Below are 13,744 nucleotides of genomic sequence, written 5' to 3'. Positions count from 1 at the left end.
ATTAGAATAAATATCTAGGAATAAATAAATATCTAGAATAAGTATCTAGGAATCAAATTAACCATGGAAAACTTAAAAACTAAATGACATGGATTAAAAGAACTGAAGACACAAATAAATGATTTACAGTACTAACGTGTTGGAAGAATTTTGTTAAAATGTCACACTTCTCAAATCTAGATTCTAATCTAATCTAACCTACAGATTCTGCACAATCTCCATCAAAATTTCAACAGCATTCTTCACAGAAATAGACCAAATAATGCTAAAATTGGTATGGAATCACAAAAGACCCAAAATAGCCAATGCACTCTTGAGAAAGAAAACAAAGCTGGATGCACACACACTTCCTAGTTTCAAACTCTATTACAATGCTGAGACAGAACTGTGTTTGGGTGTCTCCTGCAGAGGTACGGGTCAGCAGTGGACTGCTGCAAGGGCAGGGACTCTGGGTGCAGTAGACCTGGGTATGGCATAAGCCCTCTTGGAGGAGGTAGCGGTTAATCTGCCACAGAGCCACCAGAATGTACACAGGACTGGGGAAACAGACTCTTGGAGGGCACAAACAAAACCCAGGCACACCAGGATGCAGGAGAAAGGAACAGTGACTCCACAAGAGACTGACCCAGACTTGCCCATGAGTGTCCAGGAGTCTCCGGCAGAAGTGTGAGTTAGCAGTGGTCTACTGCAGGGCTGGGGGCACTGAGTACAGCAGTGAGTGTGTGGGATCTTTTGCAGGCAGTCTCCGTTACGTTAATTCAGTCAGTTCAGTTGCTCAGTCATGTCCAACTCTGCAACCCCATGGACTGCAGCACACCAGGCCTCCGTGTCCATCACCAACTCCCGGAGTCCACCCAAACCCATGTCCTTCGAGTCGGTGATGCCAAACAAACATCTCATCCTCTGTTGTTCCCTTCTCCTACTGCCTTCAACCTTACCCAGCATCAGGGTCTTTTCAAATGAGTCAGCTCTTCACATCAGGTGGCCAAAGTATTGGAGTTTCAGCTTCAGCATCAGTCCTTCCAATGAACACCCAGGACTGATCTCCTTTAGGATGGACTGGTTGGATCTCCTTGCAGTCCAAGGGACTCTCAAGAGTCTTCTCCAACACCACAGTTCAAAAGCATCAATTTTTCGGTGCTCAGTTTTCTTTATAGTCCAACTCACATCCATACATGACTACTGGAAAAACCATAGCCATGACTAGACACACCTTTATTGGCAAATTATCTTAATTATCTCCTCTCTAGCTTGGCCTCAGGTCAAATAACAGGGAGGGAACACAGCCCTGCCCTTCAACAGAAAATTGGATTAAAGATTTACTGAGCATGGCCATGCCAGGAAATTTGTAACAGGCAAATTTGATCCTGGAGTACAGAATAAAGCAGGGCAAAGGCTAATAGAGTTTGCCAAGAGTACACACTGGTCATAGCAAACACCATCTTCCAACAACACAAGAGTAGACTACACATGGACATCACCAGATGGTCAATACCAAAATCAGATTGATCATATTCTTTGCAGCCAAAGATGGAGAAGCTATATACAGTCAAAAAACAAGACCAAGAACTGACTGTGGCTGAGATGATGAACTCCTTATTGCCAAATTCAGACTTAAATTGAAGAGAGTAGGGAAAACCACTAGACCATTCAGGAATGACCTAAATCAAACCCTTTATGATTACACAGTGGAAGTGAGAAAAAGATTCAAGGAATTAGATCTGATAGAGTGCCTGAAGAACTATGGACAGAGGTTCATGACATTGTATAGGAGGCAATGATCAAGACCATCCCCAAGAAAAAGAAATGCAAGAAGGTAAAATGGTTGTCTGAGGAACCCTTACAAACAGTTGAGAAAAGAAGAGAAGCTAAAGGCAAAGGAGAAAAGGAAAATATACCCATTTGAATGCAGAGTTCCAAAGAATAGCAAGGAGAGATAAGAAAGCCTTTCTCAGTGATCAAAGCAAAGAAATGAAAACAATAGAATGGGAAAGACTAGATATCTCGTCAAGAAAATTAGAGATACCAAGGGAACATTTCATGCAAAGATGGGCACAATAAAGGACAGAAATGATATGGACCTAACAGAAGCAGAAGATATTAAGAGGAAGTGGCAAGAATGAATACACAGAAGAACTATACAAAAAGATCTTCATGACCCAGATAATCACGATGGTGATTATCACTAAACTAGAGCCAGACATCCTGGAATGTGAAGTCAAGTGCGCCTTAGGAAGCATCACTACGAACAAAGCTAGTGGAGATGATGGAATTCCAGTTGAGCTATTTCAACTCCTAAAAGACGATGCTGTGAAAGTGCTACACTCAATATGCCAGGAAATTAGGAAAACTCAACAGTGACCACAGGACTGGAAAAGATCAGTTTTCATTCCAATCCCAAAGAAAGGCAATCCCAAAGAATGCTCTAACTACCACACAATTGTACTCATCTCACACACTAGTAAAGGAATGCTCAAAATTCTCCAAGCCAGGTTTCAACAATATGTGAACCATCAATTTCCAGATGTTCAAGTTGGATTTAGAAAAGGGAGAGGAACCAGAGATCAAATTGCCAACATCTGCTGGAACATCAAAAACACAAGAGAGTTCCAGAAAAACATCTGCTTCTGCTTTATTGACTATGTCAAAGCCTTTGACTGTGTGGATCACAATAAACTGCAGAAAATGCTTCAAGAGATGGGAATACCAGACCACCTGCCTGCCTCCTGAGAAATCTGTATGCAGGTAAAGAAGCAACAGTTAGAACTGGACATGGAACAACAGACTGGATCCAAATTAGGAAAGGAGTATGTCAAGGCTGTATATTGTCACTCTGCTTATTTAACTTATATGCAGAGTACATCATGAGAAATGGTGGACTGGATGAAGCACAAGCTGGAATCAAGGTTGCTGGGAGAAATATCAGTAACCTCAGATATGCAGATGACACCACCCTTATGGCAGAAAGTGAAGAACTAAAGAGCCTCTTGATGAAAGTGAAAGGGGAGAGTGAAAAACTTGGCTTAAAACTCAACATTCAGATAACTAAGGTCATGGTACCTGGTCCCATCACTTCATGGCAAATAGATGGGGAAACAATGGAAACAGTGACAGACTTTATTTTCGGGGGCTCTTAAATCACTGCAGATGGTGACTGCAGCCATGAAATTAAAAGACGCTTGCTCCTTGGAAGAAAAGTTATGACCAACCTAAACAACATATTAAAAAGCAGAGACATTGCTTCCAGTCGAAGTTTTGATTTTTCCATTAGTCACGTATGGATGTGAAAGTTGGACTATAAAGAAAGCTGATCGCCAAAGAATTGATGCTTTTGAACTGTGGTGCTGGAGAAGACCCTTCAGAGTCCCGGACTGCAAGGAGATCCAACCAGTCCATCCTAAAACAGATCAGTCCTAAATATTCATTGGAAGGACTGATGTTGAAACTGAAACTCCAATACTGTGGCCACCTGATGCAAAGGACTGACTCATTTCAAAAGACCCTGATGCTGGGAAAGATTGAAAGCAGGAGGAGAAGGGAACAACGGAGGATGAGATGTTTAGATAGCATCTCCTACTCAACAGACATGAGTTGGGTAAACTCCGGGAGTTGGTGATGGACAGGGAGGCCTTGTGTGCTGCAGTCCATGGGGCTGCAAAGAGTCAGACATGACTGAGCGACTGAACTGAACTGATTAAAATGCTACAGTCATCAAAGCAGCATAAAAACAGACATACAGATCAACAGAACAAAACAGAGAGCCCCCAAACAAACCCATACGTATATAGTCAATTAATTTATGACAAAAGAGTCATGAATACACAAAGGGGAAAGGACAGCTCTTCTAGAAATGGTGTTGGGAAAAACAGCTGCATAAAAAGGAGTGAAATTGGACCATTATTTTATACTACACTTCAAATGTCAACTGAAATATTAAGCACTGATTTTATGAAATAAAACAAATGTAATTCCAAGTGGCACTATTGGTAAAGGATTCACCTGCCATGCAAGAGACACAAGAGATGTGGTTCAATCTGTGGGTCAGGAAGATACCATCGAGAAGGAAACCGCACCCCTCTCCAGGATTCTTAACTGAAAACTTCCAAGGGCAGAAGAGCCTGGCAGGCTACAGTCCATGATGCCACAAAGAGTCGGACATGGCTGAGCAACTGAGCACTTTAAAAACCAGATTTATAAGTATATAATCTATATCCTTCCTCATCAAACAATGACTGAAATATAGAGGAAAACAAAAAAAAGCACATAATCAAGGATTCCTATACTTAACAATCAACAACATTATAAAAACATACAACAATTTACCTACTTTTAAATTACTCTGACAATAAATAATAATTATCAATTTTTTCTGGCAAGACTCCACAGTTTTGCAGTTTTATAGGAAGAAGCAGGGACAAATAACAAATTTCATTCTCAATAAATTATCCTTATCCACCTACACAGGTTTCTATCTTTGCTTTTACCATAAGGATATAAAAGAATAAGTAAACAAAAATATTAAGAAAAATCAAAAAGCAAATTTTATATGACAGTAAGCTTCTCTAGAACAGGGACTACCTTAAGTGTCTGCCAACATCCAAGGAGTCACCCAGTAAAACATGCTGGCAGTTAGTTATAGCCAACAGTAGTGCCTATGGCAAGCTACCATGGTAAATTCTGATCTGGGCTCTGCCCAGGCAACAAAGCTTTCCCTACATAGCATTCCCCAGCTTTTCCTCTGTGAATGAGGGTCAAGAAATAGCAAGAAATTCAGCAACCGAGATAATGAAATCATCTCATCCTAAAGCATGTATTAAATGACTTTAACTTGACACACTGGTAAATATTACATAAAGAAGTATGGTCAATTTCTAGTGATCTATACCAGTGAAGAGGAGCAAAAGAACATCTAAATGAACAGCTCCTCCACTCAGCTTGTTTAGCGTCATGACCCTACTCTTCAGAACAGTGAAACATGGTCTAAAAACAGAAAAGTAGCCATAACTTAACTAACATTCAGTCAATTCACAACTCTCCAGGAAGAGTTCCTCACAACGCAGCTGCCACCCTAGGCAGAAATCTGTACCCAAGTTTTAGATGGACAGCAAAGTGTTCCATGTGAGTCAAAAACAAAAGAACTAAAATTGCTCTGCAGTTAAGCTGAGAAGAAATGTCTATGAAAACATCACCTCCTTTGTCATTAGAAAATACAGTTCTTATACCAGCTAAAAATTTAGATATTCTTTATCTATTAATTATTGAAGGTTAAGTCAACTAATTAATATTTACTATACTTCTTTTGGACCTAAACAACATATTTTGATGTGAAAGTATTAAAACTAATTTAAAATAATTTGAAAACTGGAAGGGTACCATCTTAAAGCAAAAGATCTAAAAGGACAGCATTCATTTATTTAATCAGCCCAATACTACAAAGCCACATAAAATCTTTTATCAACTGTAAATCACTGAATCTTTTATTAAAAAATTTGGAGATTTCATGACATACTTAATAGATCACCTTTTCCTACTTTGGATTAAATGCTATAAACCTAGAAAATCCTAATTAAAAAGCAACTTGACAAAGAAGTGGGCAGTGGGGCACAGGGAGAGTACCCTTTTCTTAAAATGAGCTCATTAATTCCATAGGATTAATAATTAAAAGTCCATCTGTTTTGAATGTCAATGTAAAACTGCTGAGGGTTCCAGTCAAGGGCATACTAATAAAAACAGTGACCTGAATAAAAGCTTACTGCATTCATGGTTAGACCCACAGTCTGCACTTCATCTTTATTTTCAATGATTTTATAAATATAAACATTTATAAATATGCACAACCTATGGTAAATAAATAAAAACATACATTTATTTAATTGTATGCTTAAGGAACAGAGCAGACTTTTAAAAACAGATAAACTCTTGTACTTATATGAGCATTCACATTACACTTAATTATCCCCAAGCAGACAGCTCATATTCAGATTGTCTGTCCAAGAACAATGTTACCAAGCTTTGCTCCTCCAGAATTTTCTGACTGCTTCTATTGATCCTGCGTGATCTATGTCTGTTTAAAAAAGGAAGAAGGAAAAAAACACCCTGTGAAATAAGAAGTCATCAAATCACCATACACTCAGGGAACTATTTCTGCGGCCACTATCTGGTTTACCTTGAAATTAACTTCTCAGTCTCAGTTTCCTCATCTAAAAGAAACAGCCTAAAATAAACTTTTAACCCTAAAAATTCTGCATCCATGGCTCTCCAGCACCTCATATCCACTTCTGAACGTTAAAAATCAGATAAACAAAAACTTAACATAGGAAGAACGTTCTCAACACAAAGAATAAAAAAGCTTCTGTAGGATACAAGAGCAAAGGAGAGTTCTGTAGAGAAGCAAGTAGGCAATGTCAATGTGAGTAGATGTTTAATTCTTTGAAGTGGCTTAATTATTAATTATTCTTTTGGAGCATGATAACATGCCAAAATAACAGGCACCCTCACTAGTTTTCTTTTAAAAACTCAAAAGTGAAAAATTATTTAAAATTAATTTTTGCTTAAATGACTATCATAAAAATTATCCTCAAATAATTTAGAAATAGAATTATAGCCAGAATGATTTCAATTCTCATTTTAAAGACAAGGACACTGAGATTCAAAAAGGTTGATCCATAATTTTTTCTATGTTATTTCTAATTTGTGTTTTTTTTTTTTTTCCTTTTGGCCATACCACATGCAGAAGACAGGATCTGAGTTCCCCAACCAGGGATCAAACCCGTGCCCCCTTCCACTCCACGTGGACGCATGGAGTCTTAACCAATGGACTACCAAAGAAGTCCCTCCAATTTGTTTTTAATGTTATCTCCTGTAATTTCAAATTAGTTTCTTGATTACAGAAATGAGAATCAAGTGAGCAGTGATTATTATTGTACTTAAAACTCAATCCATAAGTTGGGGATTAATAAGACTAAGTACATACCCATGTTTCTATAACAGTAACTAAGATCAGCTTTTAGTGCTGAGTCCTGGGTTATGAGCCACGAGTGCCATACATGATAGGAAAATATATCCATGTCTGGGTGGACAGAGAAGGCCATCCAAAGAAATGCCTTTAAGTCAAGACCTCAAAGACGAACAGATGATGAGAGAGAGTAAAGAACATTACAAAAACAAGTAACCACAAGTTCAAGGGCCCTGAGAGACAAAAAAGGAACTGTAGAGACATTATAACTGGGGTTAGAAAGATGTCATTGAAAAGACAGGGAGAACCAGATCACAGAAGGACTTCAGGCTTCATCAACACTTTGGACTATATTCTAAACTAGTGAAACAAGGGAGGAACTATCAGACTTGCATTTTGGCTGCTATATAAATAATGAATCAGAGGTGAAACTCTAAAAACTATTTTTAAAAAGTATTCTATAATTTAGAAATTACTTTTTCCTCTTCAAATATTCAGAATCACATTCTGAGCCCCATAAAGCATGTGGCAATAAACAGCATAGTTGAAAAATCATACCAAATTCCATAGTATGTTATTTAGCTGACACTATGATGTTGGTTTATCAAATAATTGAGGTGATAAAACCAAAAATAACAATTTTCACCTAACTAAATTAGTTTTGAGGAATCCAGAATACATAAATATTTATCAGAATGTTTTAAAGGGGCTAGAACTCGTTTGAGTCAGATGAATGTTTAGCAATGCCTTATTTCAAATGTTTTCTATTACATACTTTAAAAATGTGTCAGTTCTTAAGAGGAAGAAAGATATATTTTATATAAGAATAATATTCTATAACAGTTATTTGGTAACTCCACATCTCTTTCTCTCATATATTATATAATTATAAAAGTAGTAACTGAATACCTTTCCAAAGAACCTCTTATTCTGCCAGTGTTAGATAGAGAACTCTTTCAGGGAGGAAGCAAGAAATGTTCTTCCTGCTGATACACTGTAAAAGACAAAAGTGAGACTAATCGAAAGATTCCCACCAAGAACTTCCCAATAACTAGTTTTCCACTGATAATTCACTAAAATAAATTCAGTATATACAGCCTTGATCTTTGTGAAATGGCTCATCTATCAGGAATCTTCCATTTCCATTCAAAATGACTAATTTAAAATATGCTGAAAACCTTGCATTGTAGATTTTTACTTAAAATTAACAATATAAGTTTATAAGTCAAAGCCAATGGATTAAAAAATACTATTTATACATACAAGTTCAGTATCTAAATACGTATTATAAAATCAAGATGTGAAGGGGCATGTTCTTTAAAATAATCTAAGGAAAAAAATGTTTTAATTTTACTGGGAGTTAGGATGTTTATAAACAGATGGTTTAAAAGTCAGACTGAAAAAAAAAGGCTAAACTACTTTAACCAATAAATAACCATTAAAGAGTCTTCAGACATAAGTTAAAATATTCTTCTCACATAAATTTTTACATAATTTCACCCCTACCATTCTAACAATGTATTATACTCTAATAAGGACTATCCTAATCTTCACCCAGCAATATTTTCAGGCTGATGTTATTATTCTCATTTCCGTGAATAATATCCATACTCGTGGGCCATTTTCCTTCTCATATTCAATATCATGCATGCTTGTATCAAGGTTCCTTTCCTCATATCCTGTCACAGTATCAATCACTGCCTCCTGTCCACTCAATCCACTTTTGATTTATCAGCCGCCGTCTTTCTGGACTCCATAACTCGACCCAAACCATTTTAACAAGACATTGACAAATAGCACCCAGTATCACATCAACCTGTTCCACTTAGTAAACTAAGAAACAGTAACTGTGACATCTCTGCATAAGTATTCCATTCTGTTCCCCAGACTGATGTATATTAATGAGGAGATGGTATTTGAAACGCTTCTTCCACATCAGCATCTAATATGATCAAATTAGGAAATGGGATGATTTATTAAATTCTGTAGAGCTGAAATATTTCTTTATATCGCTGTATGTGTGGTTTCAGAAAGTGAGCTGTTGCTTTCAATTTTTCTACTGAGGATGTGCCTGCATTTCACAGACGAATTATTGTCTTTAAAAAGATTGCAAGAAGGCAAAATGTTATTAAGCAAATGCTCAGTAAAACAAACTAAATCAGTTTTAAAATTCCTAATTTAATGTAAATCTTGGTTGTTTCACTGAAATTCAGTTTGTGATCTTATTAAGTCATATTTGCATCGTACTGTCTTGCTGTAGGACAGTTTTAAATTTATAGCATTACCAAGCAGCTTCACTTCTTGACTTTTAAGACATGTCCTCAATAAAATAATTGCTCTATGAGTACACATTTTACTCTTATTTTCAGATATAAGACAAAACAAAGATCAATGGGTTAATAAAAGAATAAAATAAAAATGCAAAATCAACTCTCAATATTTGGGTTACTTCTATAATTTTCATAATATGTTTAAATGTTTTTATTAAAGTGCTCCCCAACTTAAAGTTTAACAACTGTTTCATGGCCAGTTTAAACTTTAATCAATGAATTAGTTTTTCACATTATATTTGCATATGAAAGAGATATTTAATATGCTTAACAAAAAAATCAAAGTAGAAATGGGAAAGAATAAATGTAAAACACATATATTTTCCTAAAACATTGTCAACTTAACTCATCTTCTAGCTTCTAGATACTATACATTCCAGAAGTCAAATTCTTACTCATTTTTAAAACTATAGAATTTCCAATTACAGAATTCACATTTAAGTCAAATCTAGAATAACCTAGCATACTGCATTTATTCAATAGTTTTCTAATGGCATCATCAATGATTTCTTTTGATTCATGGAAAATCAAAAGATTACAAATAAATGAATTCTAAAGGAGCTCTGATTTCACACACTGATTAGAAAAATACCAGTAAAATACAGTAGAGCAATACTATGCATGTAGTATATGAGGAAGAAAACATTATAAAAGTAAGAAAAGGATAGATCACCCTGTAAAGAACTATGTGTGATTCCCAGATACTTACTCCTCAGATTTCATTTATATGAACAAGGATCATTTGTTAGATGACTTTTATATGAAGTGTTCATATAAGAGGCTAATCTAATTTTTAATTTTTTAAATTTCAACATTATTCAAGTTGAAGAAATAACATGAATTGTTCCATTTTTTTTTACCAATCTTTTGGTAAATTATTTGGTAAAAAAAATTGCCAATTTTTTTTTTCCAATCTTTTACCTTAATACCCAGAAAAGGACACCAGAAAAAGAACATCAGAAACGCTACCTTTTGTTCCCTAAACAGATAATCAAGGCCTGGAGAAGATGAGAATTAAATATAATTTTTAAATCTCTTAAACTCATAAAATATGATAGAAGAGTAGCCAACTCACAGGTATACTGTAGTATACAGTATATTGAAATAATAATTAAAATAACTTTTAAAAACCATAACATCTTTTCTGGTCTTTATAGTTTACAAAGTACTTTCAATACACTATTTTATTAGATAAATGTATTTTCAGAAATAATGTTACACACTCTTTCGAATTAATAAATATTTCTTAGTTTATCTACATGTGATACCATATTCTTGGTGAAAATTTTCCTAGTTTTCTCTAATACACAATAATCACCTCTTCCCTAACGCCCCTCAAGCCTGTAGTTTACAAGATACAATTAGCAGATTTACACTGTCTCGTTCAGTGTCTGTCTCCTCGTGTGAGCGTGTGCATGCATGTGTGACGGCATGTGTATGTGCACACGGGGGTGTGCGTGTCTTACCATCCCAGTCTAAATGCTTTGTGCATGTAGAAACCTATATAGCACTGAAGTGAATAGAAACACACAGATAGGACAATTAGGAGATTTCATATTATGAAAAAGAAAAAACATATTTTAGAATTCACTTATTTCTTCAAATTGATGCTAACTCTCCCAGCTTTGCAGACAGAAAAAAATGTCATTATCTACATACACAGATGCTGTGTATGTGTATGTGTTAGTCGCTCAGTCGTGCCCGACTCTTTGCGACCCCGTGGACTGCAGCCCACCAGTCTCCTCTGTCCACGGGACTCTCCAGGCAAGAGTACTGGAGTGGACTGCCATTCCCTTCTCCATAGATGCTGTTTAAAGGGAAAAGAAAGGAAATGAAACAAAACTATTCGCTAATGAAATGGCTGATTTCAAATGCTATTCCTTGTGTTTGTAAAATATAGAAAAACAGTGCATATACAATAACTGCTATGTAAATGAGATAAATACTAGCAATTTTACAAATATTTATAATTACTACAGAAAAAACTAACATCAATAAATGAATTCTGGAACTATTACTATTGTTATAAGTTCTTACTGAGAACATATATTATGTTCACACATATGAACTAAGAAAATCCACAATTTAAGAAATCATCTAAGTCAATGATTACGTTATATTAAAAAATCTTTGATCTGACTTCTTGAATAAAAATCAAAATCCATCCCTATTAAGAAAAAGGTTCACTACTATATTCAAAACAGATAATTAATAAGAACCTACTGTATAGTACAGGGAACTCTACTCCATACTCTGCAGTACATATGTCCACTTAGAACTCATGTGCTCTGCTGGACAGCGGAAACTAATAAAACACTGCAAATCAATTATGCTCCACTAAAAATTAACTTTAAAAAAAGACAATTAAAAAGGAAAAAAAAAATTCATGTAAGGAGCCCAGAAAGTCAGTAACACCAGAAAATATTTGTCTGGGAGTGCATGGTTCATGACTAAACCTGTAAACATCTTGAACACAAGCTACACCCAAAAGGTCTTTTGGATATGGTGTGATACATAACACTATTTTAGCTCCATGTGAGGTAATTTTTAAAAAATCAAGCTGACTGTGGAATCTTCAGTACATAAAGGTGACTATACAGTTAGAAAACACATCAAGAGATGATTAAAAACAAAAAAAAGATGAAAATATATCAGAAAATAAACCATAATCATCCCAATAGATGAGAAAAGGCATTTGACGGAAATCAACACCCACTGTTGCTAAAAACATCCTCAGCAAACAAGAAATATAAAAGGCTTTTCTTCAATTTTATAAAGGGTAGTACAAAAACTCTGAAGCTAACATCAAGTTTGAAGGTAAAAGACTGAATCCTTTCCTCCTAAGATAGGGGAGACGTCAAGCATGCCTACTCTCACCACCCTTCTTCAACATTGAACTGGAAATCCTAAACAATGCAATGAACCAAGAAAAGTGAATAAATGGCAGAGAGCTTAAAAGTAAAACCATCCCAATGACTGCTTTCACAGAAAATCCTAAGGCACACTCAATATATCTACTAGAACTAGCAAGAACCAGCAAGGTTATAAGATTTTAAAGAAATATGCAAAGTATATATAGAATACATAATATTCAAAATATGTAGCACATAGTCAACTACATTTTATATATTGGCAGGAAATTATCAAAAGTGAAATTTTAAAATAATTCCTTTTAAGTAATATCAAAAAGTTTTAAAATAAATAAAACATGTGCAAGACTGCTACACCTAAACTACAAAACACTGTTAGAAGAAATAAAGTCAGTCCCCAAAAATGGACAGATATATTTGTAGAGTGTTATGATGTCAATTCTCCTATTCTATTTACTTGATTACCCCCAGTAAAAATCCCAACAGGATAATGTGAAGAAATTGTCAAATTATAAAACTCATATAGAAATTAAAAAAAATAATATCTAATTTCAAGACTTAACAGTAATCAAGACGGTGTGGTATGGGAGTAAAAATAGATCAATAAAACCGAACAGACCACTGAACCAACCAACAAAATCACCTTCATACAATTAACTGGGTATCTGACAAAGCACCAAGATTACCTGTATGAAAATGAAACTTTTTTTTTTAATGGTTCTAGCTAGACTATCAAACAGGGGAAAAGATGAACCCATATTTCATACACTACACACACAAAAAATTTGAGAATGATGTCAGCAAGATAGCAAAATAGGAAATCCCAGCCCGTTTGCCCTATAAAGACAACAACATAAAAACAATATACAGATCAAAATATTTCTTTAATGAGGACTCCAGAAACCAATAAAGATGTGGCATATCTAATGAAGACAAAATTAAGAACAGCTACATTGAGACGGGTAAAAAGAGTCATCACTTTACCCACAATTCTCCCTCCACAAAGCGGACACAGCTCAGACTGGCTGGTGATTCTCCTTTGGAGGGTGGGGGTAGAGAAAAATGGAACATGCATCCAGCATTCCATTGTTTCAAAGGGCCACTCAAGGGGTAGGTTTCTGTCTTTTTTTTTTTTTTCCTCTTTATTTTTTTTTAAAATTATTATTTTTTTTTTTTAATTTTTTATTAGTTGGAGGAGGTTTCTGTCTTTGCTGATCCTGAACGCTAATGAAAGCACCGTAGTTTGGATGACTGAGGGCTGTGGGAGGCAAGGGAGGGGCAGCGGCTTGCTGGAGAACCAGAGGACATGTAGTGCAGTAAAAAGTGGTCACATATCTCAGCGCAACCACAATAAAGCGCCTATCTCGAAATTTCTACCTTGGGAAGGAGAGGGAAAGCTGGAACAAGGATCCACTGTACCAGATTTTCAGATACTTGCCTAAAGGAAAGGTACATATGACTTGCCTGACTCAGACTGCTGATGCGAAGCTGGCATACTTTGGATGCTTGGGGGCTACTGACAACAAAGGAGAGTGGGACTGCTTGTTGCTTGAGCACCAGAGAACCTGAATTACTACAGACATATGGCA

At 35.7% G+C, this 13,744-nt stretch overlaps 1 protein-coding gene across 5 annotated transcripts in view; it reads right to left on the bottom strand.

Annotated features, from left to right (window-relative positions):
• Nucleotides 1–13,744, bottom strand: part of RSRC1 (arginine and serine rich coiled-coil 1) — a 402,069-nt gene that overhangs the window by 364,739 nt on the left and 23,586 nt on the right. The window lies entirely within an intron of this gene.

This window comes from Dama dama, chromosome 19 (genome assembly GCF_033118175.1).
Source record: "Dama dama isolate Ldn47 chromosome 19, ASM3311817v1, whole genome shotgun sequence".
Classification (NCBI taxonomy): Eukaryota; Metazoa; Chordata; class Mammalia; order Artiodactyla; family Cervidae; genus Dama; species Dama dama.
The sequence above is the reverse complement of the archived record's forward strand: the minus strand, read 5'-3'. Positions and strand labels throughout refer to the sequence as shown.